Source organism: Argentina anserina, chromosome 3 (genome assembly GCF_933775445.1).
Source record: "Argentina anserina chromosome 3, drPotAnse1.1, whole genome shotgun sequence".
Taxonomy (NCBI): Eukaryota; Viridiplantae; Streptophyta; class Magnoliopsida; order Rosales; family Rosaceae; genus Argentina; species Argentina anserina.
In genome coordinates this window covers 12,380,218-12,398,178 of record NC_065874.1, presented here as the reverse complement: position 1 = coordinate 12,398,178, position 17,961 = coordinate 12,380,218, and positions in this window count along the sequence as shown.

The window sequence follows — 17,961 nt, the reverse complement described above, 5'->3', positions numbered from 1 at the left end:
AATTTCTTATCTCTTTAGTTATAAGGATCTCATGAATTTAATTAATTTTTTAATGTATGTTCTTTCTATATTTAGATTTTTTGACTTTCTTTAAATTACTAGTTAGTGCAATTGTGCAAGAAAATAAAAACTTTTCATAAATTAAATACGATTTTAATATGAATTTTGTTAGATTTACACAATATATTTATTACAAATTATATATTCAAATTACCAGTCTCTATCCAGAGTGAAGCTTCATTCTGAAATTACAGAGTGAAGTTCCAATTTTGGCACACTTTTCGGTCAAATTTTTTCACTATAAGTGATTCAATATTTAGGTATGCTATTCAAGATCATCTCTACAAAATTTCATCCAATTTGACAATGGTTTGAGCTTTCAAAATTGGGATTTACACGAACGGTTCACGTTGAACAGTTTTAATTCATTCATTGATTTAATCTAATTTCAATACTTTAACGATATCCGAATTAGATGAAATTTTGTATAGATGATCTTGAATATCATACCTAAATATTGAATCGCTTATGGTGAAAATATTTGACCGAAAAGTGTGCCAAAATTGGAACTTCACTCTGTAATTTCAGAGTGAAGCTTCACTCTGGATAGAGACTGTTCAAATTATATATTTTGTAGACGATTTATATATATGGCCCATATATAGATGTGTGTGTATTCATATGTATTCAAAATATGCACTAAAAAATATATTGTTCATCATCTTTTTTTTCTTTTTGGGAGTTTATTTGTTTTTTTATAATCGAAGAAAAAATTGAAGACCAATATTTGCGAAAATTATATTGAGGAAAAAATAGAACTCAAATGTATAGAATAAAATATAGTTTTTAAATTTTTTTAAAATAATAATAACCACTGATTTGGAATGATTTGATGGTCTTTCTACTTCAATATCATAAATTTGGAAAATATATGATGTGTCTATATAACTAGGCTTGACACATAAAATTAAGGCCTTTGGGGCCTAAATTTTTAAGGCCAACAATCATTTTCCATATTTGTTCATCATCTTTTGATAGACCGGTAGTGATAGACTGGTTCTTTTAACGAGGGATGTAGGAGCATCATTTATGTGCAACGATAAGCAATTCCATACATATAGCAAGTTAATTTACAAAAAAGATGTTTGTTTATATTGTTTCATGGAATTGTTTCGTTGTCACATTGCGCGTTTGGGGGAGCTTATAAGCTCCTTAGCTTATAAGATGAGGAGAAAGAACCATTTGATAAAGGTACAAAGAACTGACTTATCTTAAAAGCCTGAGTCATTTATGGGGGATAATCAAAAGTTAGTGACTCATTCCTTACAATTTTAAGTCAGCTCATTTCCCTTTCGCGAATTAAGTGAACTTTTTAAAAATGACAATGGGTATCCTTTGTAATGGCTGAAAATTACTAGCTTACCAATATAAAAGCTAAGCTGAACTGAAAACCTGTCTCACGAATCAAAGAGCGCCTCCATTTCCCATTTGTTTCGCAATAGTCTCCTAGTGCGCCTCCATTTCTCAATTCTCCCTAGCACGTATAACATGAAATTACTTGATGCAAATGAAAAATATATTTCTGTTATTTGATTTTGTGATTTAGTTGAATGTGTTAAGATATTTTTAATATTATATGTCTTAATGAAAAATGTATTTTGTTATTAAGTATCAGAAAACATAGAATATTTATTAATCTTACTTGAAGTTAATGAGAAAGTATAAATTACAATATTAATGAAAAAAAAGGAAGTGATAGAAAAAAGAGGAAATTAAAAATTTATATTGTATTTGCAAAGAATCAAGAAAGAAAATATATTCTTGTGAAAATACAAGATAGAACAATAACGAGTAATAGCAGCGGAATATGTAAAAGAATTTTACTTTTCTATTGAATAAACGATATTACAATGATTACACCTTAATCAATGATAATGTTATTCTCAAAAGTAAAAAATACTTCTTACTTGATAGTCACAATCAAGTATGAAACAACCTCACTAAGATCGTTGCATCAAGTGTTGAGACAACCTCACTAAGATCGTTGCATCAAGTGTTGATACAACCTCACTAAAATCGTTGTAGTCACACAGATGATCAACCTTACTAAGAACGTTGATGTTGTCACTAAGGTCTCCAATGGAGTCACACAGATCTCCTAGCAGTAAGCTCTCATTTTTGTGAATTTTCTTCTCTTTGGTTTCACCTTGTTTCTTCTATCCGGTCTTGTCCGTGTCTCTCTACATCAAGGCAGCAAACCTACTGCATATATGTCCCTTATATACCATGCGGCAAACACCCATAACCCTAGTAAAATAGGTAATCATCACCAAACCCTTTCCTAATACAACTTTTTCTAGGAAAGGAAAAAAAAAACCCATCTTAATATGGAAAACATCTTTTACTCTAAAACTCTTTTCCATAACAATCTCTAATCACCAATTGACTAAATATATTTAAAAACATATTTCCAAAAATATTAATCTACCCATAAAATTAGATTGACATGGTAGAGAAAATCAAGTCGAAAATGGTAGAGAAATCAAGTTGGAAATGTTCTCTAGTCAAAATAGGAAACTTCATTAATCAACCTTTATTCAAATCCGATTTCTCCTTTCCTGATGCAATCCTCCACACCTTTAGATCTTCATCAACATCATGGAGGCCAATACATGTACCTTCATCTTGGAAAATAAAAAAAAATTTAAATTATTTGATGTCCAAAATTGTCATTATACAAACACAAAACATAAGTCAATTTAAGTTTACCGCACTTTACACAACTTATATCACTAAAAGTCACTTTAAAAAGCCAGTTTACCAAACAGTCAGCTCCTTAACTTATCAGAAACGTATTCTCATAAATAATTATAAGTCAGCTTATCTTATAAGTCACAGTTGCGCTAAACACACAATGATTTTTCTCAATTAAGCTTGCTAACTATGTTAAATTTTTTTTTCTCCATAACTGAGATAATTATAATAAGTTAACATCTACATTGTTGTTGTCGGAAATCATTTACGTCTATACTATTCTTGAGTGATCAAAAACAGAAAATATTTATGTACTTTTTTTTACTGCATAAGAAAGTTTCCACATAAACGTAAAAGAAAATGAAAATATATTACCAACAAATGAAAAGTTTTATTTCTCAAAATAAACCAGTATATAGTAGAAACTCGTTAAATTAATATCCGATTAATTAATAACTTCGCTAAAATAATATTTTTTGCCAAACTTGACTCGGGCTTACGTTCTCAATTAATATTTCACTAAATTTATAAGATAATAGAAATTTGAGAATTCATATATAATTTATATAATAATTTTTACATTTATGAGTATTTCATTGAATAATTTTGCTGATTTAATTATTATTAAATAAAATAATAAAATACATCGGACAACATAATATTTTGAATAGTGGTATATGTGATAAATCCAACAATGTGATGCATGAACAAAAAGTTAAAAAAGTAGTTTTGTTTTCAAAAATATGAGAAAATATTTATTATACCTTGATAAATTAATAAATTATTAATTAATTAATAAATTAAGAGATTATTAATTGGAAAAAACTTGCGTACAACTTAGTATGTACGCGTGCGTCCGAACTCTCTCTCTCTTGTTTACGTACTTTGAGAATATAAATATATAATTTAAACTGTTCAAATGTTTATGTTATCAATACAAATCATTCATGTAAGAAATAATGCAAACAAAAATTGTTTGCTTGGTTAATTGCATTAAACAAATAAACAATCATGATATAAGTTAGTAGTCTGATAATTAATCATTAAATTGTTTGATGCAATTAATTGAAAAAATAATTTTTATTTGAATTAATTTTTTGCACAGATAATATTTATTGATTTATTCAACTTTAGAATTGTTTAAATTGTTTGTTTACATTGTGAAAAAGTACAGAAATAAGAGAGAGTTCAGACGCACACGTACATAATAGGTTGGACGCAAGTTTTTTCCTTATTTATTTATTGATATATTAATATATCGCTATGATAATAAATTTTCTCAGTCCGAATCTTATTAATTTATATATATTACTGTATATAGAGTTATAGATGACGATGGGGAAGTAACATAAACAAAAACCATTAACTGCGTTTGTTTAATACTAATGACCATTTGTGGTTTGGATTTAATTCAAGGGGAGCAATATTATATATATTTTTTCTTTTCCCTGTAGGATAGGGGAGCAATACATATTTACTTGCGTGACGTATTGTTGTAGACTAGTGCAATTGGATAAGCTAAAACGGAATTAGTCGGACCATGTCTCGCAGTTTAAATAATGTTATGGACCATGAGATTTCTTTCAGTCAATTTAATTTACATCAAAGTGATGGTGCTACATAACGCGAAATCGCTTAGATGCGTGGTACTCAAACAAGTAATTTGATCATTAGCTAGGATTCTAAATTTTATCAAGCTATTCACTTATTGGATTCACTATGTTCACTTTGTTGATTGATAAAAATATACGAAGAAACTTAACCATTAGAGCAGGTGTGAGATTAGAATTTTGTTTTCCTGAAGTTGAAATGTCAGATTGGATATAAATAATGAATGAACATATTAACATCAAGAGTTCCTTAGCAAAGGAAGATTTATCAATTTCATCTCCTTTAGTTTGTGTCTATGAAGCTCCTCCCTGGCTGCTTCAATGTATCAGTTCAGATTTTCAGTCCGAAATCTAGTTTACCCTCTTCTCTTTGGCCGGTCTATCTGTGGCTATATGGTTGAGTTTAAACTCTCTCTATTCTCTTCATTGCAATGAAGTTCATTTTAATCAAAGAAAAAAATATTAACATCAAGAGAGAAATTCAAATCAATTCACGGTTTGGTCACTTGGTGGGTGGGAGCATCGAGCATATCGGACTTATCCAAAGATGATAAAAGTGACAGGGATAAGAGTCAGCTCACCTGCAACAACCAGAGTATTTTAGAGTTGTGATCTCTGTGGGCTATCCTCTCTAAAATATAATTGGACTCTGGGGCTGGCAATTCGACAGTACTACAGAGGGTACGGTGTTTATGTATTGGATAATCGTACGCGTCTCTTGTTGTCAGCTACAAGATCTGATGTGTATGTTATTTATCATAACCTTGACCAGTTGAATAAAATAAAGTCTTACATGTCATTTCCACGGTATGTCTTATGGTATGAGTTTGAACCTTTCTTCAAAAAATGAGTCTGAACTTGACCTAAGAGAAGATTTGGAACCAAACAGTCGTATATGAGTCTCATGACTAAACTTAACATGAGTTGTTATATTGTGGAGTGAAACTTACTAACTTGGTACGAAATTGAATTCTGATGCACCCTCCTAATGTGGTGTGCGCTAACGAGGGTAAATCTTATTAAATATTAAAAAGTTATAAAAATACATTAGAGTTAATTTTGTATTCCATGGTGCAGTTCAACGTGGTAGTTCATAAGTTTTGTTATACGTGAGATTAGCTGCTGCAAGAAGGATTGGCAGTGCTAGCGTTCTTCTCATAGACTACTGCTTTGGCTGATGCCTAGCGTACAATTGTTGCGAATCATTTTCCTTGTGTTGTTGTTGAAGGAGATTCCAATTAAAGTGTTGATAGACTATCTGAATAGTACACAGGCTAAGTGCAGTTCTCATGCGTATCCACAGTATTTGACATTTGACATCCTTGACAAATAAGTTCTTCCATCATTTTCAGACACATCCATCGTGGCCGTTTTGTTAGTTTCGCTCACTCTCCTGCGTTTCTTCAGGTTAGTTTCACTGTGACTCTTTTAAGTATCTCTAGTGTTCTATTTAAGATCACACGACCGACAATGAGCGTGTTTATTTGGTAAGAGTGTAAGAAAAATGTAGAAAAATAATTAATCATATAACTTGTGATTTACTATTTGAACATAAATCAAATGAAAAAGAGATGCATGATAAATCAAAAGGAGAAAATGCAGCACCGGGCGATCATTGTTTCATGTTTGGTGGCTTGGTGCGATCGATGACCCACAACTCATGATCGATGGCCTGATCAAACTATCTCCAAGTGGAACACTTCAAGTCATTCCTTTGCCTCGTCCGGTCGTCCCCATGCTCTTCGTTTATACAGTAGCAGCTTTTACGTAAAAGTTGTAAAGTTTCTGGGAGTTTAATTTCTTTCTGCACAAGACACAGAAAATCCAAGAAAATTAAGTTAGATCTAGAAACGAATATGAAGTATGTACGACTTGTAGTTTTCATCTAGTTAACATTATCCAAAGAGAAAATGATATATTCTGGAGCCACCACTGAAACAGATGGGCTACTGCAGCCTCTGGTTTTGGAAACTATTTCCATCCCAAACGTTAGACGTTTATTGACTTTAGGCAGAAATATCCCTTTAGTCATCACAATATGTTTTGATTGACACTTTGATTATTGAACTTTTGAAAACTTCATTTTAGTTATCCAATAATAATACTCGTATGTCACATTAGTCATTTTATCTTTTTGTTAAAGAAGAATGTAATACGCATCAAAATAGAGAGAAACATCATTTTTATTCATTGATAATGAAGTCTTTATATAGGCATTACATTAAGTATCCCGTAGATTTAAAGATTACATATCATTCCTTATCTAGACTAACATATACTAATTAGGACAAGATATACCAAAATATTACGGAGATAATTCTCTTACAACACTCCCCTTATATCCCGATCCTAATGTGTCATCCATGGTGCATAACCGTTGCCTAGGTAAAAACCTTACCAAGCAAAACACAAACCTTTTGGGTAAAATAAAAAGCTTGGTCGAATGGAAAAAATAGCACAACGCACTAATTAAATTGAAAATAACATGTGGTAGAGACTCCTCCTGAAGTCTGCAAAACAACTCACCCTGATCGATAACTCAATCTCGGAGTTTAGATAAATAATGTATACAAACGCTATTCACATTCTTCAAAAGTAGCAATGGGTCAATGATTTAAATATCAAATCTTGTCAAACATTCTTAAATTAAACATGTACACTTATCCATACATTGATCAAAAGAAAGAGAATTGCATAACAACTCAAAACAAGAATTTGCAATGAAAATCAAATTCACGCGTGGTATGACATTCACGCACTCAAACAGTTATAACTTATTTGATACAATAGGTATATATGAACTATAAAAATTTCTGGAAAGGAGATACATGTGGCTTTTCATTGTTATATAATTCACAACCTAGTTCGTTCTAAGCTTATCATAAAGCTCTGTCAAAGTTGACTCAGCTGTAGGTTTTCCAGAAACATCCGTCACATTTTACTATAACAATTATAACTCACTCAATATAATAAATATGGTCAAATGATTGGTGTCGCTAGAAAGTAGACACATAGAGCTTTCCAATGGTACCAAATTCACCATTTTCCAACAAGTGAACTTCCTTATAGTTCCCATGGAAGTTGACCTACGAATCTGAGCAGATTCTGACATCGCTTCATTAAAGTGTCTTTGTGTTGGGACATAGGATTTGATATCATAACGTATTGTGATCAAGCATTGACATATGTGTGGGCGCACTCAGTCATCATCTTTGCTTAATAAGTTTAACCGAATGAGGTATCGAGTCAAGTATAATACAACAAGTACATGCATACACATATCGTACTTAAATGGAGAGTTTCATCTCCTAAGACTTATCATCATTCAAACGACAGAAGCACGTCTACTCCTGAGTTCGACTGATTCATGGAATACTTATAGGCATTGGTTTAATGTCCTTAATGCCTTTAACTAACCAATGAATAACATCATCAATAACGGTTATCACTTTCGAGACCTAGTATTCTCAAGATCCTTTCATTCTAAGTACAACTGCATGCAATATTGCATATCCCCACACAGTTATGGGTAAATTACTTATGCGTAACAAGGGCCCTAGCTATAAGCTATAACCGCTTAATAGTCGCTCATACTCATCCATTTTGAACATGGGGTTACGGGATGTTCAACATCTATCCCGCCATGCAATAAAAAGCCTTCAAAGTGAATTCTCCTACATCATCCAGTCTAATAGACTTGATTGAATGGTCAAGGTGGTAAACCCTGAGTTTTAAGCAAAGAGCTTCTGAATTGTAGCATTTGGCACTTAATTCATCCAGAGTTAATCACACTTCATTTTAATATCCATACATTTATCAAGTTAACGTGCTCCGTGGTCTGGAGGCACTTGAATTAGGTTAAAACCAATCAATTCAGAATCTTTATCTACATCGCTTAACTTAGTCCCAACAGAGATGATATGTGATGACAAGTTGCAAATTCAGTTGTTTTAGAAACTACCTAACTGGCAAGGTATTATGAGAACAAACCGTCTCATATTTGATTCTAGAGCGTTTTGTCAGAGAGTTTGCGTCATAAGATGAGTCTACACTCTTCTCTTTCTCACTACGCCTAACAAAAGTATAACCGATAGGATTTACATGTGCGGTGTTGGCATTACCTGAACAATGTCATATATTTTTGTTAAAACTGGATCCTATAGCTTTTCAGGAGGCTGTGGCGGCGACGTTGGCCGATCATCACCATCAATTCATTCTCGATAACATTTTCCATGTAGGCCAATCTACAATGTTGCAATTTTGCTTCAACAGAGTATGTATGGTTCGACATCAAACTCATTCAACATTTTCATTCTTCGAGGTCTCTCATTTGGATTCGTATTGACATTGAGACGTCGCCCAATGATAACCATCATCTAAGAAAACAGACGAGTGAGTATCATTGATCATAGATCAAGTTGTGCCATAACTCGTATTCAGGAAGTATTATCGAACCAAGTGGTCTCTCCACACTTACATGAGAGCCACGGCCTAGTGACACTATCTACTACATTTGTGGGGTCACCACGTCACTAACAAAGAGTGACTACATGTCCATCTGTCGGACATCAATCCTTACAGGCATAGTTGCAGAATGTATCTCTAATCTTGTCACTTCCATTTATAAGACTATTAGGAACATGATGATGCACAATGAGACAAACCATGACAAAATCAAGTCGTTGAACATGAACAAACTTGTTATTCTCTCCCCTTAACGACGGGGAGACTGGCTCATCAAAAATAACTAAATGAGATTGCATGTTAAGGTCTTTATATAAGCGGACATAGGTGGAAGTTTAAGTCTTAGTCAAAGACAAAATTCAGTATAAAATAACCCATCATAATGCGCTTATGGAGGCGTAATTTGACACATAAAATATGTGGACGATAAACCGTTAACATAATATGTTAACAAACATGTATATTGTTTGACTTGAAACACTAACATGAGAATCGTTACAACCGTAACGTCAATGATGGTGGTATAGATGGATAATGTAAAACAAGATACGCTATAACACGTAGTTTATGGTTCAGAAACATTGGTTTATCGTCGGAACCATGAACACATCATTAACTAATACCGAACCTTTGTTTTACACTTCGTTGAATGGTTCACTGACTTTCCGAACTCGGAAAGCTAGAATTTTTAGGAGCAAGTAAACATGGGTGTTAGAAATCTAATTCCACCGGCTTCACTGCCGGAACCGGTCGGAAAGGTACCGAACCGGCCAGAATACTTGCCGGAGGTCAGTGAAACATTGTGTCGAGCGGTTCACCATGTTTCAAGTCTCCAAATGGGCTCAAATTTTGTGAGTATGTAGCCTTGGATGTTCGGAATCAGTGGCCGCAAGTGTGACCTCAATAGCCCACCTAAAAGTAGGTGAACCGGTACTCACAATGACAAGTCCGCAATCTGTAAATCTTGCAATTTTAGGTTTTTTCAACTTTTGTCATTGTTTTGGGTGCTCCATAACATCTATGTGTTATGGCTTGAGTTTAACCATGAAATATTATCACCATAAGATATTTTATCCTCAAAGTGAATCATGATAAGCTAATTTCAGCTTCTATCTTAGGTCTCATTCTCTTTAGCATAGGAAGGTGTATGCCAATCCTAAATTTTGCTAAAAAATAGGATTGGAGATTGAGCATAGTCAATGAAGGATCATAGAGGGGGCTTATGCACTTGTTAACGCATAAATTACATCTCTATTACTTTGGAGGAATTTTATTGATCCGTATAACATCTTTTCTCAAAAGAATAGTTTATACGAGTCATTGATTCATTATTTCGAATCATAGTATCGTGAAAGAATACAATTCAAACTACTTCGACTCTTGAGATGCGCTACGTCTTTAGAAACGATACATAAGAACTTTTTCACAATGAGTTTGTAGGTGATAAATAATGTTGGCACAAAAACTGTTTTCAAGTAGCTTATCGTCTCACCAATTTTTATGAATGGTATCGTTGTGAATTCATCAACGTAGACAACTACTATTACAAAAACCATTTCATAGGTTCAATTGCTCTTTTGATGCATAAAATCATGTGACTTGGATCATAATGCCATAAAGCATTTAAACTGGAGCATTTAAACCGCTCTTGATTCTATGTGATGATCTAGTCATCATAGTCACAATGAATTAAAATACTAAATTCATTAATAGCTTTAAGTTCTTTTAGCTATGCACTCAATGTCTCTTGAACATATCCATAAATAAAAATATAGAGACAAATAGTCATATGTTAAGACATAAACATCACAATATAAAGTTTGGCAACTGCATTGATATAGTCCCAAATGGTCTCGTAACGTTACTTAAGGGTTTTAGACCCTCAAATATCATTCACGAGTGATTTTGACATGCAAATATCATGCATATACACCATAGATCCAAATACAAGGATCGGTGTTGCCTAGACATACCCAATAAGAGTTGCTGACGTAAAAAAAAATAGAGCCAAAATGATAGAATTCACGAGGAGGCCGTGCAGGGATTGCGCGCCGGGGGGGGGGGGGGGCTTGTAGGATGCCTAGGGACCAAGACGAGCTCGGCCAATTTTTGATGCCTTAGGGGTAAAACCGGGCAGCGGATGGAACATCTTAGCAATACTACCAAGGTCGTAACTCATGAACCAATTATAGTTTGCTACTCCCCTAATCTTGTACCCGCATTAGTTCAATTCGAATTTGGTAAAAAACATCACCATATTTTGAACCGGTGGAATATAGAGTGCATTACACGGCGTGTAACACTACAAGCCATCACTAAAATAAGGTGGAAACATATCATAACAAGACATCAATCCAGGCTTCATCATGCCAACGAGGCATAAATATGCTACAACAAAATCAAAGATAATATAAATGTGCATTGCGCCACACAAAGATCATGTAATTCTGACTTATCCCACAATTAAAGTTGTGGGTTTATGTAGGTAGTGCCATGTAGTATGTAATGCGTTACATTACATTAACATATTGCTTTTGGTAATGAAACCATAAATGCATCGAGACATTCTAGTATGTCAGTTTACTTGAACTACATGAGAATTTTATAGCCAACAATTGGATTGAGATCTTGACAATTAAATCAATTCAAAGTGTAATGACTAAGTAAATATAGTCACACTTGTGCGGTGAAAACATTCACAAAAACTTGGGAAAATACACGGATTTGTAGTCATTCAGACTATCAACCAAAGCATTTATGCTTTATTATTTTCATTTTATAACCGCAATGTATAATTATTTTTGTAATCCGTGTAATAGTGAGAAGATATTCTAATGTTCTTCCATATAATGAGTGTCTTGTTTCAAGAACTTCTCATATCTAACTGTTGTATATTTTAACCATAATGTTTATGTATTTCAATGAAACGATGTTGCACCAAAAGAAATGTATCTGGACTAGGTGCATAAACACATCCAACTTGATTATGCCAAATTCAGGAGTATGTTGCGATCATCAAGAGTGAAGATTCATTAGTATCAATACGATACAACTTCCAAGTACTAAATTGGAGGTCAAGTCTCATAGTATGGTAACTCAATTCAATAAACCGTGACAAATTTTATCACAATGGTATAAGTGACAATTTCCGTCACAAACCAATGGTATAAGCAACAATTTCTGTCGCAAACCGATGTTTGTCCCATTTTTTTTCAAACATGTAGCTACACACAATGACTACAGATGGTAACAGTGGCACTCCGAGCCACTACTAAACCTTGGTACCAGGGGAACATATCCATGTATACTAACTGAGAAGCGAAATAATCGGGTTGAAAAGGAAATGGAGGTTCAAAGTCCCTGATGAAAACTAAAATTCAAAAGAATTTAAATTGCATGAAAGAAACAACGTTAATTAAAACATATTTGGTTGTTTGCCAAATAAACAATGTAATAGTTGCTCTTGCTTAATTCGATGATCATTGTGAGTCCCTGAAAATTTTCTTTATTTTTCCAGCGTTACTAACATGCTTACCAACATATTTCAGAGATGTCAAAATTTTATTTTTATTAACTTTGTATTAGACTACGCGTCGTCACGAGTGCGTAGATGTTCACGGAATATTTTTCCACCGCTCGTTTAACTTTCTACACCAATTTAAAGTTTACGAATCCTTAAATCGCATTTTCAGAAAATACATTTCCTACATTTTAGATCTCAGCCCCTGATCTTCATCATTCAATCTCCATCGTTAGTTTTTCTTTAACAGAGGCCCAACCCTAGCAGCAGCCCACACCCAAAACCACTGTTCACTCATCTCTCTCTCTCTCTCTCTCTCTCTCTCTCTCTCTCTCTCTCTCTCTCTCCTCTGTTGCAAAAACAGAGTAACACATCGCCACCGTCCAGTGTCGCCACGCCTTGAGACCACCACCAACGTGACCGCCTCTCTCTCTTCTCTCCGACGGTGCCCACAGACTCGACATGCATGCCGCTTCTGGCAAGTCCGAGTTTTAAAGCTAGGGAACTGCGACGGTGATAACTTGAGCTCCGACGACCTCGGGGAGCCCCTCTTGAGGCAAGATTCATATTCTGGGTTAATTTCAGAGCTTGCAACAACATCAGAAAGGTCTGGGAGGTGAGGAGGAGGTTGCAACAGCTTGGACCGGAGGTGTTGGAGCTCGGAGGCTACGGGATCGACTTCGGATCTTGGTTGAGTTACGAGACGGACTTGAAGGACGTGTTTCTATGTGGAGCACGAGGAGCGAGACTTGGGGCGCGGACTTCGGCACTGCTATCTCAGGTAGGGTGAGCCGCCCGCTAGGGTGAGTCGCTACCTTCCGGGTTAGTGGTCATCTATATATAAAATGCATATGCTATACGCCTTTATCGCATGCTTGCATCCACTTGCACTCTTATTTAGTCGTTATGTCTCGAGACAGACCTTTTATTTTAGGTCATATTTATTCTACGGAGAGGCCCATGTCTGGCACCGTAGTTCATGTTTATTATTACGGTGATACCGTGTCTGGCACCATAGTTTATGCTTATTTATTGCGGCGATACTCGTGTCTGGCACCGTAGTTTATATTTATTTTTACGGTGATGTTCATGTCTGGCACCGTAGTACATTTGTAGCTCTCGGTTTGCCCGAAGGCGATACCTTAGAGCCGGTCGGGTTGTGTATACCCTATCGGCGTATTTCACATCTGCATGGTTTTTATTGACTTGCTCTATTTGTTAGGAGTCATGTTACTGTCTCGGTTTGACTTTCGTTACGTGTTCCTACATCAATAGTGTATATATATATATATAATATATATACAGTTTTTCAAACCTAACTTTGGTTGGGTCGTCTCACACGAAATGGGTTAGCGAGAATGAGTGATCACCCCTACTTTTCAGGCACTTGGTAGCTAGGTTGCGAGGACTTGGACTAGGTGCTAGTGGCGTTGCATCGTTTGTGGTTCACTTCTGATACCGAGTAGCCATATTTCTGTGTGATTTCCTTATTTTTCGATCTCCGTTTCTACTTCAATAAACGCATTGTCACGTACTCTGTTTATTTGCATTCAGACTTACACATCTTTTTCATTGGCCCATACTTATTGTGATGACCTATTCTATTCACACTGTTGTTGATCATTCCTGAACTATTTGCTACCTTCCGCTATTTTGTAATAATTGAGTATTTGACCTCGTTGCTTAATATCTTAATTTCATTTGTTATTATTCATTACCCTTTAGCCTTGCAGTCTTAAATTAGGGTGGTCGGTACGTCGGATCCCGTATCAGTTGCTTCTTATACGGGACTGTGGTGATTACTGTTGCGTTTCGAGACCGGAAATGGTCCCGGTGTGTGACAATCATACTTGAATCCATGAATATGCGTCGTGAAATAACTCTCACCATTCGATTTTGTATCGTCATGTGATAGAGCACGTTCGGGTCGTCGTCGTTTATGCCACAAACCGCTGGCTTCTCGTCGGGTCTACAAGAAGGGGCGACGACGTCGAACTACTTGCGGAGTTAGGCCGTGGTTCTGGGTTGCAAGGCGAAGCTTGGTTGAGGCGGCGTCGAAGAAAGGCTATTGATCTTGGAACGTCGTCGATGTAGAACGAGGACTGACGCCAGAAGAGATCGGAGAAGATGACTGGGGGTGCCTAGTTCAATGTTCTGGGTGCTCTAGGTCAAAACGATATCTTGTTTTTTTTCGTCTCTGTTTTGCAAATTATTTTTCTTCTTCTTCCGTCGAATTATTTTCATGACAGAAGGAACATAGGCTTTTCTTCTGTCGAATTATTATCTTGATAGAAATAATTTTTTTTCAGGGTTAGATCTACGTGCTGATAACGTGTTACAGAAAAATGTAATATGCATCAAAATAGGGAGAAACATCATCATTATTCATTGATAAGGGAGCATTTATATAGGCATTATATTGAGTTCATTCCATAGATTTAGGAATTATATATCATTCCTTATCTAGACTAACATATACTAATTATGACAAGATAAACCAGAAGATTACAGAGATAATTATCCTACAAAACTTTCTTCTTTATAAATTGAACATTAAATCATAATATTTAGACTCATATTTGTCAATTTAATTAGAAAATAATCATAACAGTTTGTTAGAGTTTGTTAGAGACGAAGAAAAAATTGTCATTTGATTGTTTTAATCTCCGAACTACGTGCCTTTCAAGTTAACAAAGAAAACGGTGCAAACACACATAATGACTAATGTGACACACATGTAGTATAGTTGAATGGCCAAAGTGAAGTTTTCAAAAGTTCAATGACTAAAGTTTTGATCGAAACATATTTCGATGAGTAAAGTGATATTTCTTCCTTGACTTTAATGTCATACCCTCTTGCATTACGTACCTCTTATGCAAATAGCAACTGAAATTATGTTACAGTCTTACAGATTGATTAGTACTAGATTGATAGAAACACGACCTAGACCTAACACATTGTGAATATACACAGCATGAGCACTCATGCTTAGAATAAATCATAAGTTGAACATAGGGGAACTGTGCTTAGTAACTAATTAAGTATAAATCGTTTAACAACTTTCCTCTTGATTGAGTGTTCTAAGACGTCTATAATAAACTCTGCAAAATGTCATCGTTAGTATAGAATAAGCAAAGATCGTTCAGTCCGGGGAATTGAAGGGAACTCTAAACTTTTAGTGTTAACAAATAATTGGGAGTTTGATATTGATTATTAACTAATAAAATAAAACCTAAATTACTATTTACATGATCGACTTCTTTTTACCAAACTAAACTAAATTCACCAATGCACCACATAATGACAAGTTTGGTTTTATCATGCATTCTAATTCATCTGATTACATACTTTTAGACACCAATACAATTAGAGCCTTAGGGGAACATCTAATCATACAAGATTTCTATCGACGTTTAGGTTAACTTAGGGACTCACCAAAATTGCATGCAATCAAGTTTAACAACACTTATGGTAGAAATCAAATAAGATTACATTTAAGTACCAAATCTTTGTTGGAGACATGTTTCATGTATGGCGTTACTCACAATGGTTTCACATGCAAATTTCCAGAATTTTTACCACTTTTAATCAACACAAACCGAACCTACTTAGGATATGATTTGATTTGTGTCAATATGGTTGATGAATCTAGCACTCAAACATAATCTTAGGGATTGCATCCAAGCACTAAATTCATATGAACATATCTGAAAATCATCTAAAAGTATGAGAAAGATGATTAGAACACAACAATAGAAATAGAAACTTCAATAATTATAAGAACATAGATTCGACATAGTCTCAAAAACATATCAAATACAATCTGAAATTCTAAAACAAATACAAAACTAATATTTCCACATAAACAACAACTTACAATCTTCATAGACAAAGAATTGTAGATTAACACAAATAGACGAAGCCATGGAGATGAGTTGTGAGAATCACACGTTGTAGGAACCTTAGAGGTACGGCTGTAATAAGTGAAACTCAGTGGAGATGATGATGGTTTTGGGGTGGACGGCTTGGTTAATTTGTGAAGGAAGTTTATGGTGGTGTTTTGGTAGAGTTTTGGCTCTTGAATGCTAATGAGAAGTGATGATTTTTCTTTGTGAATGATGTGCTATTTATAGAAAAGTTTTGGCTCCTTGAATAATATAGCTTGGACTTTTTCTCTTCAATTTCTTTCACTTATTTTTGTCATTGGTGGGTGCAATCTCCTTTGATAAATTCATTTTTTTTCACCTTTTTAGGTGTCTCCTTCTTTCTCTCTTGCATTATCTCTTTTTATTCTCTTTATTTTTCTTTCTTCTTTTTTTTCACTTATTTTTTTCATTGGTGGGTGCAATCTCCTTTGATAAATTCCTTTTTTTAGGTGTCTCATTCTTTCTTTATTTTCCTCTTTTGCTTCTTTTCCTCTATTTTTTTCTTCATGCTAGCTACACAATCTCATATTTTAAAATATGAAAATAATAAAAGAAAAGAATAAAGACAAGATAATTCATATAAAAAGATCAAGTAAGTTACTAGAATAAAAGAGTAAGATTAGGAAAGTTACGAAATAAGCGTTTCAGTTCAAATATGACTTTTCTAAATAGTACGTTTTCTTGTCTAACAATGATTCCTAATACAAGTAGGATTCTCAATATATCACAAATGTTAGAGAAGTCCCAATTAATGAAGACTTCTAATTTAATTAGGTTTCCTAGTTATATAAAGAATCATACTCTAAACAGGACTCTCGACAATTTCTGTGTTTTCAACCTGTTTTAACACTAAAATACAACCAACACCAACATAGACTCCTAACTAGACTAAATGACTCAATATTACAACAATAAGAGCTAAGCAAATTACAACTGGAGGTAAAAACATGTTAAGAACGTCGCACAAAGTGCTCCTAACACCTCTATGATAATGGACTTTCTTAAATTAAGCAAAGCCCTACATTTTGTCACTGAGTTTTTTGGATCCGAAAATGAAACCTCTTTGCCAACTCATCTAAAATTTTGCGCACCTTTACCTTTATGAGCTTCACAATGATTGATTGAGCTTGATTAGAAACTTTAAAAACTTGGATATTTTCTCAAACCTTGTGGGAGCCTAGAATTGCAATTTGTTAAACAAAATTGTCAACAACACAAAAATATGCATCACAGTAAGTGACAACGGTGTACCTCATGGGGTACACAGAACACATACGATAGAACTGGAACCTATGCGATGGACTAGACATTTGGACATAGAACTGAGACACTTACCTATGCAATGGATATGTGTCATAGACCTAGCCATTTGGCTGCCACACTTGGTCCATGCGGCGCTCCATCACCTAGAAGCTAGCCTTATCCAACGGAGCAATGCACTGGTTTCGCCATGTCTTGGGCTTATCAAGGGATCGGCTCCAGACCCTGACCAGTTTGGAGGGATCGCCTAATCTCTTCTTCAGCGTCATGTCTTTAACTAGCGATAAGCTCCCTGAACTTAACCGGATTGGCATGCCTAAACTTCGAAGGGCAGCACACATATGCTCCCACACTCCCTGGTCCTGGAACAATATCACATATGCATAAAGCTCATACAACAAGCAATACTCACGATAGACACTCTCGA